The following is a 16348-nucleotide window of genomic DNA, read 5'->3' on the forward strand; positions in this document are numbered from 1 at the left end:
TAATGGGTAAATGCTGCCTGCGTTTAGTCATTTGTGATTTTTTTTTTATTATATAGAATTGACTTTGGGATCTTCTGCATATGTATATGATGTGCGTTTTTACAGTCCGTACCACCCACCATTGTAGGGCGGCTTATGTACGCCGATTAGACGGTTATAATTATGGTTAAGGATTAAACAGCCGGTGCTGTTATCTCCCAATGAATTTTAAAGAGCTATAAATCTTAAGATATACCGTACATGAACCTGAGCTTGTATCAGGACACCGTGGCCAGGGCACCTATTGTGTCATCGCTGTAGAATGCAGCGTAGCGATTGGACGCTGTCTGCAGCACATAATACCGACTGGTTATAAAGGACTTGTCTAGGGAAAACCTTTAGGTACTTCATTGTCTTCTAAACTTGATATGACTGCGTTTCTTTTTTTATCGGGGGGTCAGACAGCTGAACTGTACAAGCCGAACAGATTTTCTTTTTTCAATACCATCTTGCATAGTCGTAAAGAACGCTCATTAAAACTAGAAAATAAGGACAGGAGCGTAATTAGTTTTACGGAGCGCTGTTATAGTCATAATGCGTTTATTTTTTTTAACGTTTTTTTATTGTGAGGAGAACCAATTTGTTCATGAGGTAAAGAAATTAGATTTTTACAATTTTTTTTTATTTTTTTGTGTAATAATCACAATGGAATATAAACTAGAGAGAGGGAAATAAAAAAAAAATTAAAAAGAAATTGGGCTTAAAGTATTTAATTTGTCTGCCTTTGTATGTGGTTCTGCGAAAGAAGTGCCTTTATATTTATTTTACTCCGATACTTTTTTTTTTGTATTATAGACAAATGTAAGATCGCAGTCTGGGCTCAGTGCCAAGGGTTGGTATTTCACAGCAGCGACCGCCTTACAGACAAGAGCTGTGGGAAACAGGAGAGAGACTCTCGCTTAGGGTACCACTACTATGGAGACGCAGCTGGGCTCATCAAGATTTGCAACGAAACAACAAGCAAGCGAGACAGAACGTGTCTGACTTGAGGGCTGCCCGAGCTGTAAGGCAGTAAGCTGAAGAGCTAGCAGCCAATCCGGCCGTGCTGCGCTGTTCGAAAACCAGCTTTTCATCTCAGCCAATCAGTGACATCATTGGTGAGAATCTCATTTACATCATGCAGTAATGAACCTTGTTTAACATATTTTTTTGTGCGATTAGGTACCCCCATTAATTATTCTGCCAGCATAATTTGAATCACTATGCAAAAGAGTTGGCTCCGTGCCAACGATGATGCGATCATGTGCCTCTCCCATTGTAACCAGGCGAATTATTCCATTTTTTTTTTCACCCCCAGATGATGACATTTTAACCCTTTCATCCTTACTCTTGTTCAGCATAATATATTTACACTTGGAATATTCAGCGCCAAATCCATCGCTCATACGTTTTACAATTTAAATCCGTGTAATGCTCCGATTCCAAAATGATGGTATTCTCCCTAGATGACTTAGACACTTGATATATGTTTTTCGTGGTCTGAGTCAAGTACTCAATTTGTCGTGATTTTAATATTAAACAGAGGTGGAATCATTATTGAATATGTGTAATCCCCACCCCCACCCCTTTCATATCGTTGTGAAGTCTGCCCAGCATAAAACACCTTATTTGCATCTTTTCATATAGGAATTCATGAACTTGTAGGAAATAAGCCCTAGGCAATGTATGAATGTTCTCGTAGAAAATAGGGTCCGTGCATGCTGAGAAAATGCTCATTATACGTCCTTCGCAAGTATAAGCGCTAACGTTCCCTGCTCATTTAAATAAACCATAGGATATGCATTATATATAATAGGTCACAATTGGCTGTACAGGTAATAAAACATCTTATCTTTTTTTACCAATCATTTATGTTTATCTAGCGTTTTCGCTGAAATTTATTTATTTGCCTGTTACACATAAAAAATACTCCATAAAAAAAATGATGCAGCGATACAATAAATCCTATTCAGAGTTGTTGTTTTTTTCGCTTTATATGTGCTCAAGGCCTTTCAGAAAATTGCAATGCAACATCAGCTCGCCCTTCACTTACAGACAATGATAAAAATGCATTAGTGGTTTTTTAAATTTCTTTGGGAAACAAAACCGTAGATTAAAATGTGTCAAAAAAAAATAATATATCCAAAAATAATGAATTCAAAAGAACCATAAAATACATCTCTATCAGCCAATGAGCAGAGACAGAGAAATAATCAAGCGTGAAGTCACTTTGAAAAGAATACAGAGGAGGTGAACGGTAAACTGTGGCTCTTTCTATGCGCCTGGCATTCCATCATCTCATCATCAGTATTCTGTATGCGGCTGTCTCGGTTCAGCCACTCGCTCCCCTGCTGCAGATCCTGTAATTTGAATCATGCGTAATAATATATTATCCTTCTGGGGGCCTCTTTCTGTAGAAGAGTGGTTTTATACATTCTGCTGTAAGAGGAGTCCTGGCTCCATGCCAGCGCCTGGCCATTATTCACCCAGGCAATCAAGGCTGCCTTCCTTAAGGAATAACATCTGCACTTCAGCCGGTGCCAAAAAAATCCTCCCCATGTTATAAATTAGAATTTCTTGGAAATAAAGACACTTAAAATACTGTGTCGGATTTGGAAAAAAAAAAAAAGTGGGATCCTTTTTCAAAAATTCTTCTTTCCATGTTTTTGCATGTGCACCAAGAGACTACAATGAAGGAGGGAGTGCAGTTAGGATCGCTGCCTATTTGGCGCTAGACTCATCCAGATTTGACGTGTTTTTGAGAAGTAGAATGACTTTAGTTGATACATTTCATATATGGTTTTTCCATATTCGCCTACTTTATTCGGAGTATACAGGGAACACACAACATGATTCCTCTCATGCCGGCAGCCCATGTTACTGTATAACACCTGTGTCTGCCTAGAATTGTGGGATCACTGTTCCTACATCCGACTCTGGGGGTCGCTTTTGTCATTGTTGAGGTTTTTTTTTTTATGCTTGAGCTTATTGTTTGTCTTTCCTGTTGGTTATTTGAAAGTTGATGTTAATTCTTTATTACTTTACAAAAATGTAATTGTTATACAGTTCTATTACGAATAAGACTAGAATTTTATTATAATTTTTGAAAAAAATATAATTAAAAACAATTACAAAGATATATATATATATATATATATATATATATATATATATACACACACACACACACACATATATATATATAAAAAATATGTAATATATACATGTATAATATATTGCGTCGCACGTTCTGGGAGTGTTTGGCCTTGTGTCTTGTATGAAACTCCTTAATATAGTAATGACGTCTGATTTTCAACGCATTGCGATATCAATTTCCATTATTTTATGCTCATTTTACAGGAACATGTTTGGTATAATCTTTCATTTGTATCATTCTATCCATTACCAAAGCGTATTTTCAATGATGAAGTACAAGTACGTAAATGGCCAGACTTTTCTGTGACTACTGTGTGCGCTACATTTGTATTGTTCTGATAAATACTCGCTTTACTTTGTGATGAAAGGTTTTGCAGCAGCTGTGGCTGTGACCGCTATTCTTCCGTAATATTAATTCAGTACAGTCTGGAGTATTCGTCATCATTTATTCATGCTGTATTACATTCTGCTGCATAAGAAAGTGGTGTCCTGACTAAGCAGATGAGTCAATGCCGAAAGCTCAGGAACTTATTCATTTGTCTTCTGGTTTAGATCTATATTATCTATTTATATGGTTCATTCATTTGTATCCTGTCTTTGTGCAACTTTAGAGATGATTATAAAAAATGCTGCTTTACTATGCTGTCCCCTTCTTACCAGCCTGTCCTGTGTAAGGGTAGCAAAGTATGGGCACAGGTCCACTCCACTATTAGCCAAAATGGCACAAAAAAATATTGTGCCGTTTGGCTACTAGCAGCTAAGCTTTATTCGTTGCTAGCTGCTATTAGCCAAATAGCACAATGTTCTCTTTTGCTGTTTGGGTTAATAGGGGAGACCTGTCCCCATACTATGCTGCCCTTAAACAGATCAGCATAGTAAGGCGACAGATCTGCTATATGGGATTGTACAAGATTAGAAACAGCGCCATTCTTATCCATGAACTGTGTCAGGTACTGCAGCTCAGTCCTAATAACTTGAGTGACAATATCAACCTAACCCTTTTAAAGGGTTTATCCGGGTTCTGAATTTTTTTTGGGCTCCAAAGAAGATCAATTAAAAAAGAAGCAGTACTTACCTATCCTTTCCCATGACGATCCAGCGATTACTCCCAGTGATTGTTTATATGCCTGTAGCATGTGACCGCTGTAGCCAATCAAAAGGCTCAGCAGGGTTCATCAGTCATGTGTTGTATTTCTGGCATCATGCTTAGCCCTGCTGAGCCCTCTGATTGGCTGCAGCGGTCACATGCTACAAGCATGTAAACAATCACAGGTAGTGCCGCCAGGGAGCTAGCGCTGGATCGCCGGGGGAAAGAATAGGGGAGTACTGCTTCTTTTCCAGAATTTACCTAATTTGCAGCCATTGCAAAAAAAAATTCAGAACCCGGATAACCCCTTTAATGTTTGTATTCGCCAAAGTGCTGGATTCCAGCAGTTGATGGCCTCGACAAGACTTCCATCCAGTAAGGAGCCGTGAAGTGACACATTTTCAGAATCCACAAAATAGTGACTATGGGGATTGTTACTTTTTAGTTGGAAATCCATAGTGTAGCTAAGCAACTGCAGTGTAAGCCAATGTAATATTGTACATCTCCACATGGAATTGCTTTTTAATATTGTTTGGGTATCCTAGACTTCAGAATAAATGTTTTCTTCGGACATGTTGAGCTAATTGACAAAGGTCACTCGATTTAAAGGACTGCCGTATCCATTATAAACAATAGGTGCCTATTTACTTCAAATAATTCCCCCACTGATATCAGCTAAAAAAAAGGGGCTTCCAGGACTACCACTTTCACCAGTCAGATTTAGGCTTTACGCACAGGGCTGTATAACGGATCCAGGTTGTACGTATTCGTAATATGGCACCGATGGAAATCTACTGTACATCTGTATTCCTATAATTTCATACAGAGACATACAGAGGTTATATCTCATGGATTCATACATATTCCATAGGGAAAAAAGTTGCATATTTCATTGAATATCGTATTACAGCGGTATTCTTCTTTCGAAGCATTGCACCATAAGGCGGCACATGGAGAGCCTACGACTCTGCAATATGAAGCATTCGGTACTTCGTGTACATGAGGCCTTACTTTACCAGATTGACAAAATAAAAAGGCAAAAAGTAGACACAAATTTCTGTCTGGCTCACTGTCTCACCAACTGCTTTACAAGAAAAGCATATAGTTCATACATAGAAGCTGCAGCGCTAAGACGAAATACAAATTTTAATATATGTATATTAGTAAAAATTTAAAAAAACACATACATTAAAGAGGCTCTGTCACCAGATTATAAGTGTCCTATCTCCTACATAATCTGATTGACGCTGTAATATAGATAACAACAGTGGTTTTTATTTAGAAAAATTATAATTTTTGAGCAAGTTATGAACAATTTTAGATTTATGCTCATTAGTTTCTTAATAGACAACTGGGCGTTGTAAAGAGAAGTGTATGACGCGACCAATCAGCGTCATACACTTCCCATTGTTGCAGCCCAGCTTCTTTCACTGCACACACAGCGTGATCTTGCGAGATCACGCTGTGCTGTCATTAACAGCGTGATCTCGTGAGATCACGCTGTGCTGTGAGTAAGTCCCACAGAAACTTTACCGAAGTGTCGGGAGTGTGAATAGACATCGCATCCTGGCTGGAGGTGACGTCTATTCACTCTCAAGTCACTTTGGTAAAGTTAATGTGGGAGAATGTGACAGCACAGCGTGATCTCGCGAGATCACGCTGTGCTGTGAATACAGATGGACATGAATGGAGAGAAGTGTATGACGTCCAGTTGTCTATTAATAAACTAATTAGCATAAATCTAAAATAAAAACCACTGTTATCTACATTACAGCGCCAATCAGATTGTGTAGGAGAGAGGACACTTATAATCTGGTGACGGAGCCTCTTTAAATAAAATTAAAAAAAGTTGACACATTTCAAATGTGCGTATATTACTGGATCCCTGTCTAAAATCCTGTCCCTTAATTTTGGCAAATTGTATTCAGACGTTTCCCATGTCTAACCATATGGAATCTGCATCTCCCACAATCCACTTCTATAGCTATTTATTTTATCTTTATCTCTATCTTTATCTCTAGAGTCAATTTTGGATAAGTCATTGATGTTAAAACATCTAGACAAATTGTAGTATACTATAAAGTGGAGGAATGGACTTCCAAATGACCAACATAACTATACAGCTACTTTAATGAGATAACCTTTGAAAGGAATTTTTTTAAAATAAAAAGATCAGTCAGTGTGATTGGTGTAACCTTATAATTAGTTTTTATTAAAAATTTGTTTTACTTTTTGAGTAGCCGTATTGTTCGCTAAATGCTGTTCCCATCAGGTCCGCGAGACTGACGGGTTCAGTGAAAGCGGGTCCACGCAGGATCCACCTGTAATCTATCACATCTAAGTTATGAACCTGCTGACAGTGAACCTGTCAGGTCCGTGGGACTGACGGATTCAGGTCATAGTGAAAGATACAGCTGCTCTGTATAGAGAATACAGAGCAGCTGTATCTTAAAAAGTAAAAATAATTTTTAATAAAAACTATTGAGTGACCTTTTCATTTAAAAAAAAATCCTTTCAAAGCTTTACATAGCCTTTAAAATTAAAAAACTTTGGATTTATCTGGATCAATCACTATGCCCTTTGCCTCTAAACTCCTCATCTTGGACCTAGAATGAGGTAGAAAAACACAGGCAAATAATTAGTTGAATAAACATTTGTAGGAACGCTCATTCAACCAATCATTCAAAATCAGCCGATTAAAGAGAAAACACGCTCATCGGCTGATCGCATTTTTTAGGCAACCCAAAAAATGGTCGCTAGTCAGCATCACATCTCTCTTTGTAAACAGGGAGATGTGCTGCCCACATGATACAAATGCATGAGGACAAAGGATCGTAGTAAAGATCGTACATTATCGGCGATACGCCTTGTAAATAAGCTTACGAGAGCCAATCGACGTGCTGTGCCACAGATTGGCATTTGTTAAAGGTGGTTAAACACAGAAAATATCTGCCCATGTAAAAACACTTTAAGGCCCTGTTCACACAGATTTTTTTTGACACTTTTTTTTGACGCGGAAACCGCATCGGAAAACGCACCAAAAAAAATGTCCAAAAATGCCTCCCATTGATTTCAATGGGAGGGGGAGGCGTTTTTTTCCCCCGCGAGTGGAGAAAAATGCTCGCGGGAAAAAGAAGCGACATGCCCTATCTTCGGCCGTTTACGTCTCTGACCTCCAATTGACATCAATGGGAGGCAGAGAAAGCGTATTTCACAGCGTTTTTGCCCGTGGCGCTCAATGGGCACAAGCGGAAAAACGCAGCGAAAAACACGGCAAACGGCGGGCAGGCAGATCAAAATCGGCCTGCAAAAAACTCTGTGTGAACAGGGCCCAATCTCCCAGACCCTTGTGGCATGTCATCAATAGAGGAGTCCCAGATAAATATCCAGACTATATTTTCCACCTGCTACTATGTGAAAGAGGAGGTCCAAAACATAAAATTGGCCATTTATTAGTACATTACCACAGGGGTGGACACAGACAGCAGAGGGTTCATGTGCAAGAACAGTATATGGGCCCCTTGCTCTCCATTATATCATCATAGATCACCCCCTTATGTCTCTCTAACAATCCACCAGTAACTGAGACATAAAATTCATTAGGTCAATCCTTTACATTTAATCCAATAGACAGTAAGAAGCTGATTTTAGGGTGGCAGTGTCCCCCAATCTGATTTTTTATTTTTTCTGGATGTTGAACTATAAAATGCATAAGTAATATATGTTTTTAGCTTAGAATACAATAACAGCATGTACTGTGAACTGTAAAATGAGGATAATTACAACGATAATCACCTAAACAAGTTCCTCCAGATAAAAATAAATAAATCAAAACACATTTTTTTTTTACGGACACTGGAAAAATGTCCCCTATTATTACAGACTGTCCAGGTCAGGGGCCCTGTGCAGCCTCACATGGTAGGTTCATCCCAGCAAGAGAAGTTAAAGCGGTAGCCATAGTTCGGTGATTATGTTTTATTAGCTTACAGAGACATTTTTCCGATTTGATATGCACGGCTGCCAACCTGATTTATTTATCTTTTCAGGACAATTTATGCAAAAATCACAGCCAGACAAACTTTTTTTTTACAAATTGAAAAAACTATAGTGAATCATAAATTTAAAGATGTCTATAGCTAAGAATACGGATATGAACACATTAGCATCCTGTACTGTGACCTCTAAAATGATGATAACTACAATCCCAATATTCTGTACAAGCTCCTCCAATTTTAAAAAGATCACAGCTGCATCAATTCTTTTTATGGATACTGGAAAAAAAAATCTCCTATTTTTATGGACTACCCTGTAATTTATGGACGGTTGGCAACCCTGTCGATTTGTCGCCCATTTTTCTTACAAAAGTAAAAGTAGGAAGTGCAGCCATATTGGTTTGAAGCTTGAAATGATCTTATCTGAGGGTAAAACTGTCACTTAGTTATTGGTTAAACTTGCTGACAGATGATAGTTTACCATCAGTTTCTCAGAAGAGAAAAAAATGTGACAACTAAGTCTAAGTTCACACTAGCGTTAGTATACGTTTACCACTCTTCCGTCAGAGGAAGAGAGGGTCGAAAGATTAAACGGAAAGCAACGGTTCCCTTATAATTACCATAGATTTCAATGGTAATTCCTTTGTTTCAGTTGCTTTCCGTTTGTCTCCGTTCGCTAGGTTTCCATTTTTTTTTTGACGGAAGCAAAAGTGCAGTCTGCAGAACTTTTGTTTCTGTGAAAAAAAACGGAAACCCAGTGAATGGAGACAATCGGAAAGCAACTGGAAAAAAAAAATTATAATATTGAAATTAATGGTAATTCTAACGGAAGCCGTTGCTTTCCATTTAATCATTCAATCCTCTCTTCCTCTGATGGAAGAGAGGTAAACGTATACTAACGCTGGTGTGAACGTAGCCTAATATGACTTCATTTCCTGTAGGTCATTATTGTAAAACTGGCCGCTAGCCCTATGTGTCTTGATCTATGAATCTTAATATTACCAGAGAAATTTTGCAACAAGTCGAAGCCCTCAATATGGTGCTCCTTAAAGAGGCTCTGTCACCAGATTTTGCAACCCCTATCTCCTATTGCAGCAGATCGGCGCTGCAATGTAGATTACAGTAACGGTTTTATTTTTAAAAAACAAGCATTTTTGGCCAAGTTATGACCATTTTTGTATTTATGCAAATGAGGCTTGCAAAAGTACAACTGGGCGTGTTTAAAAGTAAAAGTACAACTGGGCGTGTATTATGTGCGTACATCGGGGCGTTTTTACTACTTTTACTAGCTGGGCGTTGTGTATAGAAGTATCATCCACTTCTCTTCAGAACGCCCAGCTTCTGACAGTGCAGACACAGCCGTGTTCTCGAGAGATCACGCTGTGACGTCACTCACTTCCTGCCCCAGGTCCTGCATCGTGTCAGACGAGCGAGGACACATCGGCACCAGAGGCTACATTTGATTCTGCAGCAGCATCGGCATTTGCAGGTAAGTCGATGTAGCTACTTACCTGCAAACGCTGATGCTGCTGCAGAATCAACTGTAGCCTCTGGTGCCGATGTGTCCTCGCTCGTCTGACACGATGCAGGACCTGGGGCAGGAAGTGAGTGACGTCACAGCGTGATCTCTCGAGAACACGGCTGTGTCTGCACTGCCAGAAGCTGGGCGTTCTGAAGAGAAGTGGATGATACTTTTCGTCAGAACGCCCAGCTAGTAAAAGTAGTAAAAACGCCCCGATGTACGCACATAATACACGCCCAGTTGTACTTTTACTGTAAACACGCCCACTTGTACTTTTGCAAGCCTCATTTGCATAAATACAAAAATGGTCATAACTTGGCCAAAAATGCTCGTTTTTTAAAAATAAAAACGTTACTGTAATCTACATTGCAGCGCCGATCTGCTGCAATAGCAGATAGGGGCTGCAAAATCTGGTGACAGAGCCTCTTTAAAATGAGTTGAGACATGTCCATTAGTAGAATAATTTCTATAAAACGGAACTGAACCTTTTATGTTTTGTTATAGCAGCATATGAGGTTATCACAAGGCTTATTACAGTCTTCCAAGAGTCAAAGCTGCTGGCAGTTGAAATAACATTGCAAGATCCTATATAATTTACCCTTCATACCTAAGGTAATAGAATACTTGAACTGTATAAGAGGTATTTACTGTAGGTACATTTCTCACGTCATTTGTAGCAGAGCCGCCAATGCAGTAACTTTGACTCATTTGCCATAGTTAAAGAGGCTCTGTCACCACATTATAAGTGACCTATCTTGTACATTATGTGATCGGCACTGTAATGTAGATCACAGCAGTGTTTTTTATTTAGAAAAACAATCATTTTTGATGGAGTTATGACCTATTTTAGCTTTATGCTAATGAGTTTCTCAATGGACCAACTGGGTGTGTTTTACTTTTTGACCAAGTGGGCGTTGTACAGAGGAGTGTATATATCGCTATGTGCAGCCACATATACAAACACTAACATTACTGCAGTGTCCTGATAATGAATATACATTACCTCCAGCGAGGATGTGATGTGTATTCAGAATCCTGACCACTTCTGTAGCGTCTCTGTGATTTACACCACAGCACAGCGAGATCTCGCTGTGAATGACAGCTTACAGCATAATCTCGCAACACTACGCCTGCTATGCTGTAAATCACAGAGACGCTACAGAAGTGGTCAGGATTCTGAATACATATCAGGTCCTGGCTGGAGGTAATGTATATTCATTATCAGGACACTGCAGTAATGTTAGTGTATGTGTATGTGGCTGCACATAGGGATATAGCTATATCGCTATCTGCAGAGTAAATGAATGGAGAGAAGTGTATGATGCTGATTGGTCAGTGTCATACACTTCTCTCCACAACGCCCCGTTGGTCAAAAAGTAAAACACGCCCAGTTGTCCATTGAGAAACTCATTAGCATAAAGCTAATATAGGTCATAACTCCGTAAAAAATGATCGTTTTTCCAAATAAAAAACACTGCTGCAATCTACATTACAGCGCCGATCACATCATGTACAATATAGGTCACTTATAATGTGGTGACAGAGCCTCTTAATTGTGATATCGTAGTATGTTGTCTGTGGTTTTCCATAGTGCAAATTCAATGTTGCACTACAGGCACCTCTCCTTTATTACGAAGTATATAATGGGTGTAACTTCTAGAGTAGCAGATTCAGCACCTGCTGTGGGGGCCCAACAACTAAGGGGCCCATCTTCATTCAAAGTTGATAACTTTGGATAATGTATGGCAAGCAAATGAAAATGAATGCAGATCATTGGAGAAAAGGTGGAGAAGACCTAAGGTACAAAAGTGGAGACCAAAATAATCAAAAGCCTTTTATGCCCTTATGGAGCGGGGTCCCATTCTAAGTTTTTCTAGGGGTCCCCATGGTTATAATAATCTGTTCTTTCCAAAGGACTCTACAAAGTACCAGGGGACATTCATTGCCTGTGGGAGAAAGATGGTTCAGAAATCAATATAGGAAAGGGTTCTTTACAGTTAGAGTAGTCAAAGCGCTAGATGATTATTTACTGACATATTGAGGGTTATAACTAATCAAGCAATGAATGATGTGTAATTTATTGAGAAAGGTTGGACTTGATGGACCTGTCTTTTTTCAGCCTATGTAACTCTCACGTAGGGTTCGTGGACACACTGGGCCGTACCGCATTCGCGGTATGGCAGCTGGCCAACAGGGCGCAGGTCAGAGTCTATAGTTCATATAGGTTACCTGTGGCAACTCGGACAGTAGCAAGGCAGGCTTGGCTGGAACTAGGTAGCAGGTAGACGTCAGGCGTGGAGAAGCAGGACAGGCGTGGTATACAGCACAGCACGGCTACAGCTCAGCATGGCAATATATCAGGATACAGGCTACAGGAACAGGGAACACTGGGAGCAGGAAACAATAGGGGACCATTTTCAAGACAAACTTGGAATACGACAACAACGGTCAGGCCTGGGATGATGGGGCTGGGACGTTATAGCCCAGGGTGCTCTGGGACCAATTAGCTCAATATCCAACATGCGTGCGCTCTGGCTTTTTAAGTCTGGACTGAGCTCGTGAGCGCACCCTGGTGGTCACTGTGGAGCAGGACGGCCATATGTGCAGACATCTCTTGAGAGAAGGGCGTCGACTGGATGGAAGGAGTTCGTGGTCAGCGACCACGGACGTTACAGTAACTATGTAAGATAAATACCATTGTACATTGGAGATAAGTCTATTTAAAGGGGTTTTATACTTTTATATGAAAAGCTTTGATAAAATTCTGTCCCTAAGTGCTCATCTCATGTACCATCGGTGCAATGTATACTGGATACATCAATCTTTGATTGTGAATCTATAGAGCCATATTATTTTTGCTTTTATCATGAGACCCATATTATCTAAGTGACTATCATCTTGTGACACCTCCTTTAGTGAAAACATAAATACCATTGCTTACTGTGCTAAACACTGACCCCATGTACATGTTGGACTTAAAGGCTATGTACACCTTTTGAAGTCGTTTTATTTTTACTATAATGTAATGTAATATAATATAATGTAATGTATTATAGTGTTTAATGGAACTTTGTTATTAGTTTTTATTAAAAAAAGTTTTTATTTTTATGATACAGCTGCTTTGTATCCTGAATACATAGAAGCTGTATCTTTTGCTGAAACCCGAATCTGTCCGGTCAGCAGGTCTGACAGCTTCTGTGACAGCGGGTCCTGTGTGTTTCTCAGTTCTTTGATCAATAACAGCTGGATCCTGTGTGCTGTCACCGAAGCCGTCAGTGCCGCTGACTTGACGCATTCAGGTTTCAGCACAAGATACAGCTTCCATGTATTCAGGATACATAAAAGCTGTATCTCAAAATGTAAAGCATTATTTTATTAAAAAACAATTACAGAGTTGCATTAAACACTATGATACATAGTTTTAGTAAAAAAAAAATATTTAAAGGTTTACATAGCTTTTAATGATGTTATAAAGCCAATAGAAAAAACAGATATGAGTAGGCGCATGGGATCCAACAATCACATATGTGGTAATATCTTTATGAAGATGGTTTTGCCTTCTATTCCATTCATTTTAAATGTATATTAAATCTTTAATCTGAATCCTTTAGTATGAAAGGCAGCAAAGTACAATATCAATCCCTGGAGACTTATGATAATAAAGAGAGATGTTAGTGATATTATTAGGAGACGGAGTGAATAATATCGGCCTCCTTCCCCTTTCCCTTCAACTCTAATTAGTACTTTGTAATTTTGTATGAGTCGTACAGGAGCGTTCATTAAGCAGGGGGCATATTGTGCTTTAAGATCACAAGGCAGAAATGATCATGTTGAGATGTCTTTATTCTGAGGAATGATGACATTTTCATATTGCTATAGCCAGAGTAAGGGATAGGTGACCCAGACTCCAGTGGAAAAAGTCATCGCTTGGAGAGAGGGAACATAGGACTTCCTAGTGCATTTCTTAAGCCCCCCACCCACATCTAAAATCGTTACCCCCCATTTTGTCAATTACAGGACAGTTGTAATGGCACATGATGATGGCCGATCTCCTTTCTCCGTTTAGAGCATACAGGCAGGGACATGCATATATATATATATATATATATATATATATATACATACATACACATATGTGTGTGTGTGTGTGTGTGTGTGTGTGTGTGTGTGTGTGTGTATGGGTGTGTATAGGAAAATACCTGTCAATCAAGCTGAGCTGGCCAAGGAGAAGCCGGAGAGCAGCGGCCCATCAGACACTTTTCCTGTGCCTGGCACTTTTAAAATTAGAGTAGAACATAGTTGGTTCCCAGTTAGTTCCCACCACCATACCCCTAGCCACCTGGCCAGGAGGTCTTAGTTTTTGGTTGCTACCCATCTACCTTTTCACCATCCTTGGTTAAATTCTCATATTCTTGTTTGCTAATATTGTAGGACCTGTGGAGAGGGATCCAAGAAAATGTTCTCACCGCGCATTAAAATAAGAGATGCAGCCAACCTGGGCTGGTCTCCATCTTTCAAGGGACCCCATACCAGCTGCATGGACTATCTCTATGGAATGTAGAGTATAATTGTAGCAACCTTTAACTTGACCCTAATTACTTGCTGCAGCGTGATAACTTATCACATAACACAACAAAAGCCATTGAAAATCTCAAGTTAAAATTTCTTGCTACAGCGCATTTAATGTGTGAAGTGTCATGTTAAAGGGGTTTTTCCAAAATCAATATTTGTCATCTATCCACAGGATTGGTGCTAAATATCTGATCGGTGGGGTTCCGACCGCTGGAACCCCCACCGATCATGAGAATGGGCTTACCTTGCCTTTCCTGGGAGCCCCATAGGAATGGAGTTGTAGTACACATGCTCGGGCACTGTTCCATTAATTTCTATGGAGCTGCCGAAGATAGCGCTCGGCAACCCATAGAAATAAATAGAGCGATGGCTGAGCATGCGCACTACCCCTCCATTACTATGGGGCTCCCAGGAACGGCAAGGTAAGCCCATTCTCGTGATCGGTGGGGGGCCCAGCGGTCTAATTGGCTGGTGTAAAAGGGCCCTGAATCAGACCTCTAATTATCAGATTGACAATATATGATATGATACATTCCCATGAGACTCACATTGAGCGTCTCATAGGAATGCATAGTGAAAGAGACTTCCAGTCTACACAGCAGATGCTGTAGGAATCGGCTGGTCACAATGCGGTCACGAACACTACCATACTGTTACTGAATAATACCGCCACGCCATGACCACATATTACCACCACATAGTGACTGAATAATACCATGAAAACATTCTGCAACAAAATCTGCCACGTGTGACTTAACCCTAAGACCAGGACTACACCTAGACTTTTAGTAGTACTACATTATGGATTTTAACTATTGAGCTTCAGCTGAAGTCCAAATGAGTACATTGAGTTGCATGCAATCTTGGACTGCATCTATCACTCACGAGTTAAAATCAATTATGTAGTACTACAAAAAGTCTAAGTGTAGCCCTGACCTAAATCTTCTTGTTGCAATGTGGCAAAGAACAACTGCAAATGAGTTAGATAATAGAGCTACAGTAGGTGCAGCTATTTCTCACTATTGATAATATTCTATATAAGTTATAGGAGCTATATACTATATAAACTCTTATAACCCCACAAAAGCGGCGCTTCACTTTAAAAATTTTTTACGACAAGGTAGCTAATTTGGTAAGCGCTAGACATATCCAAGTCCCTTGTGATATATGTTTATTGGAAAGAACATCCAGCATTACAACTGTATTCACTTTATTTCTATAAATCTTAGGTAAGATATATTGTTTGTCACTTACAGGTCTGCCGAGAAAATCCCTGTAGTCTTAAAGTCACTAGACCTTATATTTTTATTGGAAGAGAGTTTTAACTATATATTTACTCTTACAAGAATCCAGAAAAAAAAAAGAGATGAAGGGGGATGGTATAACAACTGATACCAGTTCACTTTATCAAAAGGTACAAGTGTTTAGTGTTAGATATGACCAATAACTAATAAATAAAAAGAGGAGGTAACACAATAATCAATACTATTGATAAAAATATAAATTTTTTAGTTTATCCTTTTATATACTATTTTATATTTTTATATAATAATTAGTATATAAAAATGAAAATAAATCTAAATACTTCAAGATATAAACCAAAAAGGGGTCAAATAAGTAGTAAAACATAAACGGATAAGGTTTATGGACACACTAACAACATATAAATGTGTAGTACGTAAATCAGAAAAATATTTAAAAAAAATTATAAAGCAATAAAAAGTTGATCATGTGAGTTCTTCTATAAATATCAACAGATTTAGGCCACTTTCACATGGCAGTATTTTGGTCAGTATTTGTAAGTCAAAACCAGGAGCAGGTCTGAAAAACGGAAGAGGTACAAATCTTTCCATTGTACTTATTCTCCGGGATCCACTCCTGGTTTTGGCATTGAAATACTAATACAAAATACTGACTAAAATACTGCCGTGTGAGAGGGGCCTAACCTGCGTGCTTTTATTTTTATAAATAGAATGCTATTTTACAGTTTACATACAGATA

At 39.0% G+C, this 16348-nt stretch overlaps 1 long non-coding RNA gene across 2 annotated transcripts in view; it reads left to right on the forward strand.

The window, feature by feature from the left end:
* Positions 1–434: 434 nt before the first annotated feature.
* LOC142743592 (uncharacterized) overlaps positions 435–16348 on the forward strand; it is a 365206-nt gene continuing 349292 nt past the window's right edge. For both annotated transcript variants that reach the window (XR_012881591.1, XR_012881592.1), the window contains exons 1-2: positions 435–630; positions 835–1136. This is a non-coding gene — a long non-coding RNA (uncharacterized LOC142743592). The remainder of the gene's footprint in view (positions 631–834; positions 1137–16348) is intronic.

Source organism: Rhinoderma darwinii, chromosome 2 (genome assembly GCF_050947455.1).
Source record: "Rhinoderma darwinii isolate aRhiDar2 chromosome 2, aRhiDar2.hap1, whole genome shotgun sequence".
Lineage (NCBI taxonomy): Eukaryota > Metazoa > Chordata > Amphibia > Anura > Rhinodermatidae > Rhinoderma > Rhinoderma darwinii.